This window comes from Taudactylus pleione, unplaced genomic scaffold (genome assembly GCF_031769625.1).
Source record: "Taudactylus pleione unplaced genomic scaffold, aTauple2 ptg000129l, whole genome shotgun sequence".
Taxonomy (NCBI): domain Eukaryota; kingdom Metazoa; phylum Chordata; class Amphibia; order Anura; family Myobatrachidae; genus Taudactylus; species Taudactylus pleione.
This window is the reverse complement of record NW_028284531.1, coordinates 20,952,647-20,966,887: the sequence shown is the minus strand read 5'-3', so window position 1 is coordinate 20,966,887 and position 14,241 is coordinate 20,952,647. Positions and strand designations below refer to the sequence as shown.

General features: G+C 43.3%; 1 protein-coding gene across 1 annotated transcript in view; it reads left to right on the top strand.

Moving 5' to 3' along the window:
- Positions 1 to 13,441, top strand: part of WDR93 (WD repeat domain 93) — an 83,289-nt gene extending 69,848 nt beyond the window's left edge. Inside the window, exon 17 of the transcript XR_015878440.1 lies at positions 13,421 to 13,441. The gene's annotated coding sequence lies outside the window, so the exon portion shown is untranslated. The remainder of the gene's footprint in view (positions 1 to 13,420) is intronic.
- Positions 13,442 to 14,241: the final 800 nt, after the last annotated feature.

The following is a 14,241-nucleotide window of genomic DNA, read 5'->3' as shown; positions in this document are numbered from 1 at the left end:
GGGCAAGGTACCAGTATTTTCTTGCAGGGACACGAGAGCCTGCCTCTACTAAGAGAAAAAATAAAGTCATATCTGGTGCTACAGTATCTCTATACTTCTACTGGTTGAGGCCTTGCTTGCTAATTGCTGCTACGCGGTCTCAAATTCCTCTCCATTAATAATTACGTTTATGTATCCTATAGGCTAGAATGGCTAACGCTATCTAAAGATAGCGTTAGCCATTGGAAGCCAAGCTCTGAAAACCTAAGCTTTTTGGAGCTTGGTAAATTTGCCTATTTCAACAATCTTGACTGCTTTTGTGATAGAAAATAAAGCATACACTCAATACATTTGCGGTATGCATTATTAATATGAAAGCCTCAGAAAACAGTTGCTTTTAGATGCTTTTTTTCATAAACACATTATTAAATAATAAATATGCCCCATGTTATAGAAATAGGACTGAAATTAGGGTTGCCATTTAAAGTAAGATACAGTTGAAATACATGACAAATGCATGCTGCGTTATTGTGTATCAGAGTCTTAGCCCTAGTTACCAGGTCCACCAGTGTCATGTCAACGCCATCTCATTGCCCCTCCTGGTCGCTCCTGGTGTTTCAGAGACCCAGACTGGCACATCTCCATGTGTGCTTGGCAAATCCTTCCTGGTAGTATCATGTGACTATCAGCCTACCAGATTCCTGCTGACACGCTCACATGATCTGACCAATAGGAGCTGGGAGCGTCCTATTTAAACCTCCTCTGTGGGCAAATTCATTGCCAGAACAACCCTTTTCTCTCTCAGATCATTATCCTGGTTCCTGGCTGCAGTGGCTTTCAGCTCCTGTCCAATTCGTATTACCTGCAACTATCAGGTGTATTCTGTTCCTGTTACCTGCAGTTATTAAGTGCACTCTGCTAGTGCTTTAGTCTTCACTGCTCTACATTGTGGTGCACTCTGCAGCTGACCACCATCAGCATCCAGCAGTCACAAGTGCATTCTGTTATTAACTCCTGTATCCTGTATTCATAGCATGTGCTGTATCGTATCAGTTTTCATTTGCCTGCATTGTCAGTATTATCTGCATCTGCTTCAGTCCACATTCCACCAACAGCATTTACACCTATATCAGCTGGCATGCTGCCCGCACCTGCAAGGCCGTAACTAGCTATGGGCTACTGGTGCCAACGCACAGAGGCTATGTGGGCGGCACCGTCGCTGTTCAATAGCCGTTGCTCCTGGCTAACACGGTGCCCGGAACGGGAACCCTACACACTTAGGCATTGATTCAGACCTGGTCGCTAAGCTACTCTCGCTAGCTGCCAAAAGGGGCCGGTTATGCAAATCCCGGGATCGCACTATCTGGCTTAAGGACGCCCTCTATGTCTTAGAGGGTGAAGGTAGTGAGTGTACGCAGGAGTGTAGAGCCGCCCACCTTTCTCTCTTAGCACCTGTCATCTCCAGGAAGTGTGTGATTAATTGGTAACATCGAGACCCATCGGAGAAGCACGCAGCACTTGAGGTAGCCCCTACCCCACCGCAAACACTGCAATCAGTTGAGGCAAAAAAACTGCCAAGTGACATGTTCAATGACGCTACTTTGCTAATTATGCACACCTATTAAACTCCGATTTGACGCTCAGACACGCCTGCGTTTGCACATCCACTCCCCAGTTCACAAGCACCTTCCCCTGTCACCACCCACAAATGGAGCTATCTGTCACTCAAAGTAGCATCCAGTCTGTGTACTACGAGCGCACGATTCCCGGCTGCAAAGACTGGTTCGCGCATGCGTACTTTTACGCATGCGCAGATATGCGATAATCGTCCCTAGCGAGCGAGCCTGAATCATGCCCTTAAGTTTAATTTTCACCTGCTTTTGTAAAAATTTTCACCTGCAATTGTAAAAATTAAGCATTCGGGCCTTTCATCAATAAGGTAAAGCAGGAGATATCACAGATATCACCTTCTTACCTTCCTCTTGCGGAATGGCCCGCTGTCCCCATACACTAGTATGGGGACAGAATTCATCAAGCTCCAAAAATACAATATTTTCGGAGCTTGACTGTGGGAGCATTCGCCATCTTCAGATGGCGAATGCTCCCACTTGTGGATCGCAACCTGCTCCTTCCCTATGGGAAGGAGGTCTGAGTTGCGAAGAGGGATCTTTTTGGATCCCTCGGCCCCTGTCCAGCTCCTTTTGCCGAACGTCGGGACACTTGTGCGCATGCGTATGCGTCAAACTCGCATGCATCTGTGTAAACTCTCACCCTATTACATTTGGCCTAATATCTGTTCTTGATATCTACCCTGGGTATCACAATATCCATATCTGATCATTTGCTATATTCCATACATACCATTGTAGCTGTGGTCCCTGTGCGTAAAGACTCAAGCAAGGCCTCAGACTATGAATATGCCCCTACCAACAAAGTTAACTCCTGGGGGTAAATTTAATAAAAGTCAATTTTAATCAATTTTAAATTGATCTAAAACAATCCAAATCGATGTTGTGTATCAGCTTTCAGGAGCTAAAAAGGCGATTTTAGATATTGAATTTGAAATATTAGTAAATGTGCGATTTAGCCCCTGAAACACAACATTGATTCAGATTGATTTAAAACTGATTAAAATCGACCTTTAGTAAATTAACCCCCAAGGAACCCGATCCGAGACTACAAAACCCTAGTGCCGTCACAAAATTCATTGGTATTCACTTAGGTACAAGCTGCTGGAAGGTATTTGATCCCAACAAAATGATTGTAGATTTTTCTCTCTTTCTACTTCTTCTTTGTCCCTTTATAGTTTGGCTGCTCCCTCACTGGACCATCCTTCTATCACCTCCTTCATTCATAGCTATATACATTCCTGCAGCCTACCTCGTTTATTACCTGCCAACAGGTGCTATCGAATTTGGAGACCTCAACCAAAGATGATCTCAAAGATTCCTCTGCCCCATTCCAGATGACTTCACGGCACAATCTCATAAGATAAATATCAATACGCTTGCTCCCACTTTAACCTGCATGTTTAACTCTTTCATTCCAGACCTCTACCTGTGGGTTTTTGGCTTTTGAACCTCTACCTGTCCCAAGATCATTGTTACTAGAAGCCTGAAAAACTATCTGCCACTATGTACAAGCTATCATTTGATCTCTAATTAATATAAATTTTAAATTGTTTGCCAGAGATATTTTAGCTCTCTCTGGTACCCAGTTTGCCATAGTCCCTGTCAATGGCTTCTTGACCTCGCCTGTTCAGATTTATAATGTAATGCATCATAGATCCTCTTGCAACATTTCAAGGATTGAAGGTCCTGTGAACGGTAAATGCCTATGATGTATTTTGTTAACACGTCCTTGTCCAATGGCCTCTGTGCCAAACCTCTTTGCTGAAATATAACCCTTATAGCACCCTTTCATGCTATTAAATCAACTTGGACAAAACGGAGGTCTTAGCCTTGAGTTTGTCCAGCAATGTAAAGAAAAAAAACATTGATATCATTTCATCTTTAGAATGTGATCCCAACTGGAATACTTTGGACTGTCGCTCACAGAAGATTGTGGTAAACCCCTTATCATCAATTTATTCGCAATATATACATTTTCCATATTGAATACGATCCTAATGTCCTGGATTGAACATGTCTCAACAATAAAGATGACTGCCTCTGCCTCTGCCTCTCCACATACAGCCATCACTGGCACCACATCATCTGACTCCCAGCCGCTGCTGCTATTCGCACTCCTCTGCTCCCGTAGAGTCTGCAGTGGGCTCTCGAGGAGGGATAGCTGACTAACAGTCAGCTGCTATTGACAGCTCTTATATCCTTATCTCCAAATCGGACTCTCTTTCCCCTGACAGGAACCAAACCACTCCCAACCAGGGGCAGAACTATGGGAGACAATCTAGGCACCTGCCGCCGGGCGCAAGCACTAAAGGGGCACCTCCTCCATAGTCCACAACATTTACCCCACTTATGGCTGTAACTATGTACACGGAGTATACCGTCACTGCCGCCCAATACATGGCACCTCTTCTCGGCACCTGAGAAGCTACCATAACCATATACTAGTGGAGGGCTCCTTGTCAGGTCATCAGATGCCGCTTCCGTCTCTATCTATAGCTTGTCTCCACTCATTGATGTCCCCACTCATTGATGTCGCTGCTCCTCAGCAGCTTCTCATGCCAGTGTGACTCTGGCGCCCCCCCTCACCCACAACTCCCCATCCCACTCCTCCCTGGTGGAACCTCTAGCAGCAGACCTGTGCGGCAGGTCGGAGCATAAGCATGGCTGCAGATCTTCCAGGAGCTGGATGTCAACAAGGATGCACCAGACGGAGCTGCGGGTAAGAGGGCATGGGGGGTGGGGGCCTGAGGCACCAGCAACTGAGGCTGGGGGCAGGTTATTGGTGGAGCAGTTGACAGTAGACTTGGCATTTTGTGATTTGTAGTTCCACCACAGTAGCTGTCTTACAGAATCTTGACTCAAACTCAGGGCCTGATTCAGACCCGCTCACAGCACTCGGCGCATGCCGGAGCCGGTTCCGGCAAGCACATCCGCGAGACCTGGCCAGCGACGGGCGCTCCGTTGCTATGGGTCTCACATCAAAACTGGGCGGCGGTCGATTTTGATTGACAGCTCGCCGCATTTTGGAGGCGGGCAGGGAGGGTGGCTACACAAACGGAGGTGTTTCCGAATGAATGCCTGCCGTTTGTGGGAGGCACCACTGACATCACCAGTGATGTAAGTGGTGAGCTTCCGGCTCTATTTAGAGCCGGAAGCTCACTGGGGCTTGCGGGAATGAGACTCTACCACAAGGGTCTCGTCGCAAGCCCCGATGGTCGCGACCATCACCTGCCCGCTCGCAGGGATCGCTGTTTGGGACTGTCAATTTTCCTGTTTATTATCATTCTCACTTGTAGCTTCCTCTTCTTTTATCCCCAGCATCTCCTGTCCTCCCCTATCTCTTCCCTGACCCTTCCCCATGAGTCCATTTTTCTGGTGCACTTATGTTCCTATTTGAAAAATTGGGGGGGGGCAATGCTCTCTCTGGCACAGGGCACCAAAAAGTCTAGTTACGGCTCTGCTATTCATCAACACTAAAAGTTATGCTCCACAAACAAGAGTATGTTCAACTGTGCAACAGTCCCTTGGTGTGTAACCAGCAATTACACCAGCAGTTCATAGAGGTGGATTGAGGAACAAATTAGGTCACTCCATTGACCCACTTGCATTTACTTGTAGTGAGCAATAGTAAATAGAGCAGGCAGTATCCAACAGGTGCTGACACTCTTGACTGCACAGGTGGTTATGAAGTTACTGAAACTAACAGGTCCCTTACCCATCATACCCATTTACATGTTTTTACTGACATTAAAATATACTAGTAAAATTATGAATATAAAACAAATAAATAACTGTCTTTAAAGACCAAACTTGTGTGTGGTCTTCCATAAAAGAACACAATATGTCCTTGTTTGAATGTCAGTTAATTACATTAACATAAACTATATGGAAAATGATTTGTGTTGTGAAGTTGTATGAACATATCTTTTTCATGGGTGCCAGTGCATGTATCATAAGCAGAATCATTAAGATAATTGCCGGCTATTTCTAAGTGAGCACTCTGTTCTATCACTGGATGACCTCGAGATGTCCTTGCATGGTGGAGCACAAAAGCTTAGTTTACATAGAAACACAGGCTTAACACTTCAGGACACTTTGTACCCTCATTTGCCTCTACTTTCCAGTAATATTTTCCAGATTTAAGTATGCATATTAATCTGCAACAGCACTGAGGTGCCTTGCATTATTTATCAGACTTTTAAAGTTTTTTTTTATTTTATGTGTAAATATTAGCCATATGTTGGCTCAGAGTCATTATGAAAATTAATTCAAATTGTAATGGAGCAATTTTTTTTTAACAGAACCTCTTATAGGGCCTGATTCCGAGGTTGACACTGCACTTGTGTCTGTTGAGCGATTATATGTGAATGCCAGTTTCAGCGCTCCCCTGGTGTGCCAGCTGAGAGCTTTGAGGATGGGGCGGGGGGGACGACGACACAGAGAGGACACAGCACCAGGAAAGAATGCAGGGATGGGAGACAGCAGTAGGGGAGGGAGAGAGGGCACGGGGGAGACAAAGTGGACACCGGGGGAAAGGATGGGGTTTACACACAGCAGCGGGGCTGTGGTAGGGACACCTGCCATGAACACTGTAGGTGTAGTGGGAAAATTATAACTTTTCCGAAAAGTTGACTCTGCAAAAAGAGTAGCTTTTCGGAAATTATATTTTTGTTAGTGAGCCATGATGAATGCCTCCGAACAGTGTTTAATCTCACAGCGAGTTTAAAACATAATTATAATGATAATTATGTGATGATGAATAGACCCCACTGACTGCTAAACTTTCACCAAGTTAGAACTTGTGATGGTCTCAAATCTGATCTGGCTCAGACCAGAAGATGAATGGAAAACAGCATTCAGCACCTTATAGTCCCACCACTTGTCATGCTCTTTGGACTTTACAACGTTCCTGCTACTATTCCACACTTTATTAATATTGTGTTAAAAGATTTACTGGACCAGTTTGTATTGGTGTACTTGGATGACTTACTGGTCTACATAAAGTCTCTTCCAAACACTGAAAACATGTCCAAATTGTCTTAGCTTTGCCTTGACTATTTTTGCTAATCTAGAAAACTGCTCTTTCAAGCAAACATCATTGGAATGCAAGGCATACCGGTGTCTTATGCTATAGGCTTATAGGTGTCCTATGCTATAGGCTTACAGGTGTATTTTGCTGAAGGTTTATAGTTGTCTTTTGCTAAAGGTTAACAGGTGTCTTTTGCTAAAGGCTTCCAGGTGTCTTTTGCTAAAACCAAAGCCATTAATAGCTGACTTATTCCTGATAATGTAAAGGTGGTAAAATGATTTATTGGCTTTGTCCATTATTACCGCTGCTTTATCCAAATCTTTTCTAAAACTGCCATTATCGCTTTAACCCACAAGACTCATAAATTCAAGTAATCTACATATTTTCAACCTAACTGATCCAAATCCTACACCAATTGCCAAACTTATTGACACCCAAACAGCTACTAATAAGATTTTTTTTTTTTTTTTTGCACAAACCAGCGGGATACTATAAATAGTTCTTTACAATTAAAAAAATGTGATTGTTGGACACCAGTTGCTATTCCATGCTGTGAATACGTATTTAATGTGTCTTTACTTACATTCTCCAAAAAGCTCCACTACCTGTTTGAGGTTTAGAAAGTCTTAAGAGTATATTGTGGAGGATATAATGGAGCCCCATAAAGTCCACGTCAATTTCTAATACCTTGTCAAGTAAAAGGACAATTTTTTTTCACCCCTATCACCAAGGCAAACCATGGGCACCTCTATTGTGGTTTCTCTTCAACACCTCTGAATAAATTGAGCCTCCCTGGGCAGACAGTGTTTTCAGTTGGTATTCACTATTCATCAGTGGCGTAAATTCATCCCAGATGCCCGGAGGCAAATTATAATTTGGTGCCCCCCCCCCCCGTCACAGCTGCTGACACTGTTTTGTTGCAATTCGCATGCAGACATGGTATAGATTGACGAAGGCAGCAGCTGGTGGTCTGACATGGAGCTCTCCACTAGTGAATGGTGGCTTCTCAGGTCATGGGAAGGGGTGCCATTTATTGGGCAGCCATGACGGTACACTCCGGGTACATAGTTACAGCCCTAAGTGGGGTGAATATGTTGTGGACAATGGATGAGATGCCCCTTCAGAGCTAGAGCCCAGCGGCAGGCGCCTCCATTGTGTCCCATAGTTCTGCCCCTGCTATTCATCCTGAATATCACATTGCCAGAAAGATGCTTGGTTGTGTAGAAATATAACCAATGTCATCGTCATACAACAGAGGTCCAACCAGATAATACATAGTAACAGAAGTTTTGGGGCAGAGCAAAATGTGAACTTCCCTGATCAATCAACTTTATACTATTAAATCATTTTTGCTAATTTGGCACCATTTAGTGCAGGGGAGCTGCCCGGTCGGCTCCTTTTCTCTATGGCACATGCCAGGTACATTGTGCATATGCAATGCATCTGGCATTGTCCATGACCGGCGCATATGCAGAAGCACTGGCTACTAGGAACTGCATCGGCTGAAGCCCCTGGAGGCCAGATGTGGAAGCGCTCTCTCTTCTAATTGCGGTCTAGACTGGCAGTCCCACTGACTTCCTTTCTGACTGTGATTAGCAGATAGTGCTTTTAATAGGGAGCCACTGTCATGGAACACTTACTGGTGTTTTTGGATTTTACTGTGGGGTAGTCCGCCACTGGTAATATGTTCTTTTTTAAGAATTGGTGTCCTATTGAAGAGTATTTATATATTTATTACCAGTTATTTATATAGTGCGCACACATTCCGCAGCGCTTTACAGAGAATATCTTACCATTCACATCTGTCCCCAATGGAGCTTACAATCTATGGACCTCATTCAGACCCGCTTGCAAGAGCTATGCACTCGCAAACGGGTCGATGGTGAGGGCCTGCGCATGTGCAGCGCTCGCACTGCGCATGCGCAAGCCGCGGAGCGAGTGACAAATACACTCGCTCCAGGGCTCGCTACAAAAGGGGCGGCTGTCGATGTTGATCGACAGCTCGCCCTGTTTTGTAGGCGGGGTGGGGGGGTGGCCGGACAAACGGAGGCGTTTCTGAAGGAACGCCTGCTGTTTGTAGGCAGCTCTACGGACATCACCAGTGATGTCAGTAGGGAGCTTCCTGCTCTGTTAGAGCAGGAAGTTACCTGGGGCTTGCGGTAGACGAGACCCTACCACAAGGGTCTCGTCACAAGCCCTGATGGTTGCGATGGTCTTGACCATCGCGACCATCACCTAGTCACTCGCTAAAGCTGTGGGTGGTAACCCACTGCTTAGCGAGCAGCCAGGAGGCCGCCTTTCAAAAGAAAAGCAACCGCCCTCATTCAGAGCGAGCGCTCGTTTTTTACGAGCGGCTCTGAATGAGGTCCTATATTCCATACAACATGCTCAAACACATACACTCTATGGTCAATTTTTGTGGGGACAAGGAAAATATAAGCAGCGCTATAGTGGTGTAAATTAATCACAGATACATATAAGTAAAATACCTTATTTATTAAAACATATTCTATTAATCAACCTATAATCATAAGCATCCTGTACAAAAACTTATTTGTAAACATACAGTATACATAAGAATTACATCAACCAGTGTGTATAACAATCTGTGTGCAAATATATAAAAAATCTATTCATAGTTAGCTCAATGATTGTTAAGTTCAGTCCAGAGCAATGTAAGAAAAAAAGCCAGAAAGCAGTCTTTGTTAGTAAATATGTAAGCAAAATGATTCATAGAGCTGGCTTGCGACCTGCCGTGTGCTCTGTGCTCCAATACAGTCACTCACCTCCGGTATCCAACCAATGTGGTGTATTAAAGGGGCAAACAGAGCTGGTTTGCGGCCTGCCAGATGATGCGCCTATGCGATTGTATCCCCTGATTCCTCCGGCATACACTCTTGTTGGTCTCCAGGTATGTATAATAATGAGGGGGCCAGAAGAGCTGGCTTGCGACCTGCCAAATGTGGCTCCAATGCGACTAGGATCCCCCTAGTTTCATTAATACTGGATCTCTATTGAGCAGAATGTGGCTCATTAAGTGCCCGCTGGCACCCGTAGTCTCCCTATAAAAAAAAAGTGTATTAAAATAAAGACAGAACATGCACACCGAGTAGTGTATGCATGTATTAATTAACCACTCTCTCACACATGCCTCATTTTCCAATTTAATACTCACAAAGTCCTGGAATCAGGTTGTATGTGTTCCATGTAGCATCTAGAATCTTGGAAAAAAAAAAAAAAACTGATGAACTCTCTCTATGTAGTGTCCTGTAACTAATGACAGGGTAATTCGCAGTCAGTCTACATAGAAATAAATGGGGCTGTGCTGTTTGGCTGAGAGCAACCGGTCTACATGCTTTGCTTGTCAGTTATTTAATGCAACATTGATGGGATTTAGCGCTACCATGATAGGATTCAGCACAAGTTCTCTAGCAGAGGGGTGGTAATGGGTGTGCAGTTAGTCTGTGCATAGTTCTCTAGCAGAGGGGTGGTAATTGGTGTGCAGTTACTTCATGCATAGTTCTCTAGTAGAGGGGTGGTAATGGGTGTGCAGTTAGTCTGTGCATAGTTCTCTAGCAGAGGGGTGGTAATGGGAGTGCAGTTACTCCATGCATAGTTCTCTAGCAGAGGGGTGGTAATGGGTGTGCAGTTAGTCTGTGTATAGTTCTCTAGCAGAGGGGTGGTAATGGGTGTGCAGTTAGTCTGTGCATAGTTCTCTAGCAGAGGGGTGGTAATGGGTGTGCAGTTAGTCTGTGCATAGTTCTCTAGCAGAGGGGTGGTAATGGGTGTGCAGTTAGTCTGTGCATAGTTCTCTAGCAGAGGGGTGGTAATGGGTGTGCAGTTACTCCATGCATAGTTCTCTAGCAGAGGGGTGGTAATGGGTGTGCAGTTAGTCTGTGCATAGTTCTCTAGCAGAGGGGTGGTAATGGGTGTGCAGTTACTCCATGCATAGTTCTCTAGCAGAGGGGTGGTAATTGGTGTGCAGTTACTCCATGCATAGTTCTCTAGCAGAGGGTTGATAATGGGTGTGAAGTTAGTTTGTACGCAGTTCTCTAGCCTGGGAGTAAGAATGATTTTTATTATGTGACATTTAGGGAAATATGACTGTGTGACATGACAGGATCACTGTGCATGTGCAGTGTACTTCTCTCGATGTGAAACTAGCTTGTACATTTTTCTATTACTCACCATCGTTTATTATTTTATCTGTCAACATTATGACTGACGCCATTTTTATGTCGACCGTATGGTTATCTATATTTTAACTGTCAACATTTTGGGAAAGATTTCTTGACTGCACAACCTGACTATATATATGATGGGAGGTGCTACCTGATGAGACTAATTGCAGGCACAGAAACAGACAAATCTCAGGTGCACAACTCCAAATTATTAATAATATATATAAATGCAATAAAATTTTGCAATCAATAGAGGTTTTTAGCATAATCATGGCCAAGGTTATGGGCCTACCCACTATATCCAGGTAACCTCTTTCAGGTACCTAACATACTACGGTTCAAATCCAGAGCGCAGGTCTCCCCAAAACTGGCCCAGCCAAGCCGCCCCAGGGCACCACCATAGTAAGAAAAGTGCAGTGTAAAGAGATAGTTAGGAGCAGCTGCAGCTTCATATAAAGAATGAAAATAAAAAAGTGAAGTACATATATATTAAACACACACAGTGAAGGGTTAAAATGTGTTATAAAGGAAAATGTGTTATAATACGGTGCCCTGAGACAGATTAACCAACGCAATCCAGGGGGACCCACACCCCAAAAATGAACCAAAGTTGCACTACAGTATATAAGTTGTAGGACTTATCTAAAATTGTGCCTAATACAGTGTGCATATAGATTACCATACTCCATGCTTTTAAACCAATAAGGAAGGGTGCTAGTCCAGAATGAGGGCGTCTCTTTTCCCTCAGAAGTGCAATAAAGCACATTAAATGGAGCATATGGGAAAGATTTCTTGACTGCACAACCTGGCTATATATATGATGGGAGGTGCTACCTGATGAGACTAATTGCAGGCACAGAAACAGAGAAATCTCAGGTGCACAACTCCAAATTATCAATACTATATATAAATGCAATAAAATTTTGCAATCAATAGAGGTTTTTAGCATAATCATGGCCAAGGTTATGGGCCTACCCACCATATTCAGGTAACCTCTTTCGGGTAGGTCCCTAACATACTAGGGTTCAAATCCAGAGTGCAGGACCCCCCAAAACTGGCCCAGCCAAGTCGCCCCAACAATCCGAAGTATCAAGGGCCTGATGTGACTTTTTTTCTAGAGTTACTAAATTTAACATTGACACACACTTATTTTCTGTTTGACCGGGACATCTATATCCAATTGCAAGGTTGTGCGATGGGTTCATGCGTCGCAGCTACCTATGCTAACGCATTTATGTTTGATGTAGAAAGGGATTTATTTTTCAGTCAGACTCAGTTTTCAGCATATATACATTTTTTTACCAGGTACATAGATGATGTCTTTATGTTATGGTCAGGGACAAAAAATCAGTTCTTGGAAATGATGGAGATAGTGAATTCGCAAGATGCGAACATTAAATTCACTTTCTCCATCAGTGACACCTCAATTAATTTTCTGGATGTACTAATCAAAGTAGATAACGGTGAGTTTGCAACCTCAATTTATCATAAACCTACTGAACGCAATAATCTGTTGCATTATCAAAGTCATCACCCCATGCCACTAAAACAGGGGTTACCTTACTCCCAATATTTGCAAATTCATAGAATCTGCAGCAATTTGGAAGATGAATTATCACAAATGAGAATCATGACAGAAATTTTTGAAAAGAGGATATTCATTACAATTGCTTATTACAGCTCAAAATAAATCTTTGTCAGTCCCTAGAGAACAAAATACTCCTACAAAAAAACATCTAGATAACTCAATTATTTGAGTTAACAAATTCTCTACGGCTAGTAGAATGATTATGGGCACAGCAAATAAAATTTGGCCTTTAATTAATACTGACCGTGAGCTACCTCTTCTTCACAACTCTAAATTAATCCCCTGTTATAAGCGAGGACAGAACTTGAGGGACCGTTTGGTCCATACAGATATTTCAAAACATCAAAAGATTGTAGCAACACATTTTCTTTCAAAAAAACCTGGAAACTTTAAATGCTTAGGATGTATCACATGTAGCTGCTTGGAAACGGGTGATAACTTTGTCCATCCTCATTCTGGACAAAAATATAAAATTCAACATGTTTTTTCTTGTTATAGCAAGTATGTAGTGTATTACATCCGGTGTCCTTGCGGCCTCCTTTATGTAGGCAAAACAATACGACAATTCAAGGAACGGATGGCCCTCCACCGCAGGCATTGGAGGGAAAAGATAATGATCAACCTGTGGCCCGGCATTTTCGGGACCACAAACACACGCTCGCTACTATACAGTGTAAAATGATCGATTTTATCCCAGAAGATCCTAGAGGAGGAGATCGGGCACAAGCTTTATTGAAAGCTGAAGCCCGGTGGATATACAGGTTGAATACTGTGCACCCATCTGGTCTTAATGAGCATCTTCCCCTTACATGTTTTTTGTAAATTACTATTATAGGCTAATTTATACCTGATAACTATATTCATAATGTACTGATCTTAGAGAAGTTGGATATGTATATTAGCCCCCTATATGCTCACATTGAGCAGTGTTTATACAGCTTGTGGATTTAACCTGTGCTATGTTTTGTTATATGTGTCATCATGGTGACGGTGTTTGTTTACATCACTACAGCAACGGATCCCGGTTGCCGGCATCACTTTCGCTACGATGTGCGTGTTTGCTGACGTCAGTTCCAGGTCCAGTCAGCACAGACGCGGTGTATATTACTGCATTTAAGGTAAGATTTTTTTGTACATTTCTTGTTCCTGACGAAGGTTTAATTACCGAAACGTTGAAAGCAATTGGGCTGTTGTCCTCATTTCTTTGAAAAACCGTGAGTGCCGCCGTGCTATTGTTCTTGTATACCATTCTAATCCTCTGGGAGGGCATCCGGTGAGTAAAAAAAACTTCTGAGTATTGGAGTGCCAAACTGTCACAGACTATATACCCCTTATGTAGATATATGGTATCCAGTCGCATGGTCGAAATTTACCATGTCGATATTCATAATGTCAATACCTCAATGTTGACATTAGAATGTCCACATGGTTCAACATATCCATAGGCACCAGGTTGACATCCTCAGAATGACGACATTTTCACAATGTTGACATCTGAAATCAGAGTGGTAAGGAGAGCGGTGCGGCTCGCACAGAGCGGGATGCCCATAGCAACCAATCAGCTTTGAAGTAGCATTTATCAAGTACAGTCTATACAATAATAGGTAGGAGCTGATTGGATGCTATGATCAACTTCTCCACTGGTCCTCTTCTCTAAGCTTTTCACTGCTTGATACATAAACCCCTTTATCTGTTAATTACTTGTATTGATTAATTATTGCATTATAAAGCACTGTTGTACATGATGACTTTATATTTATTTTGATAATTAGATTTTATACGAGCTACTCTAAATCTAAACAAGACTAACTATGAGATCTAATTTCCCCTCCT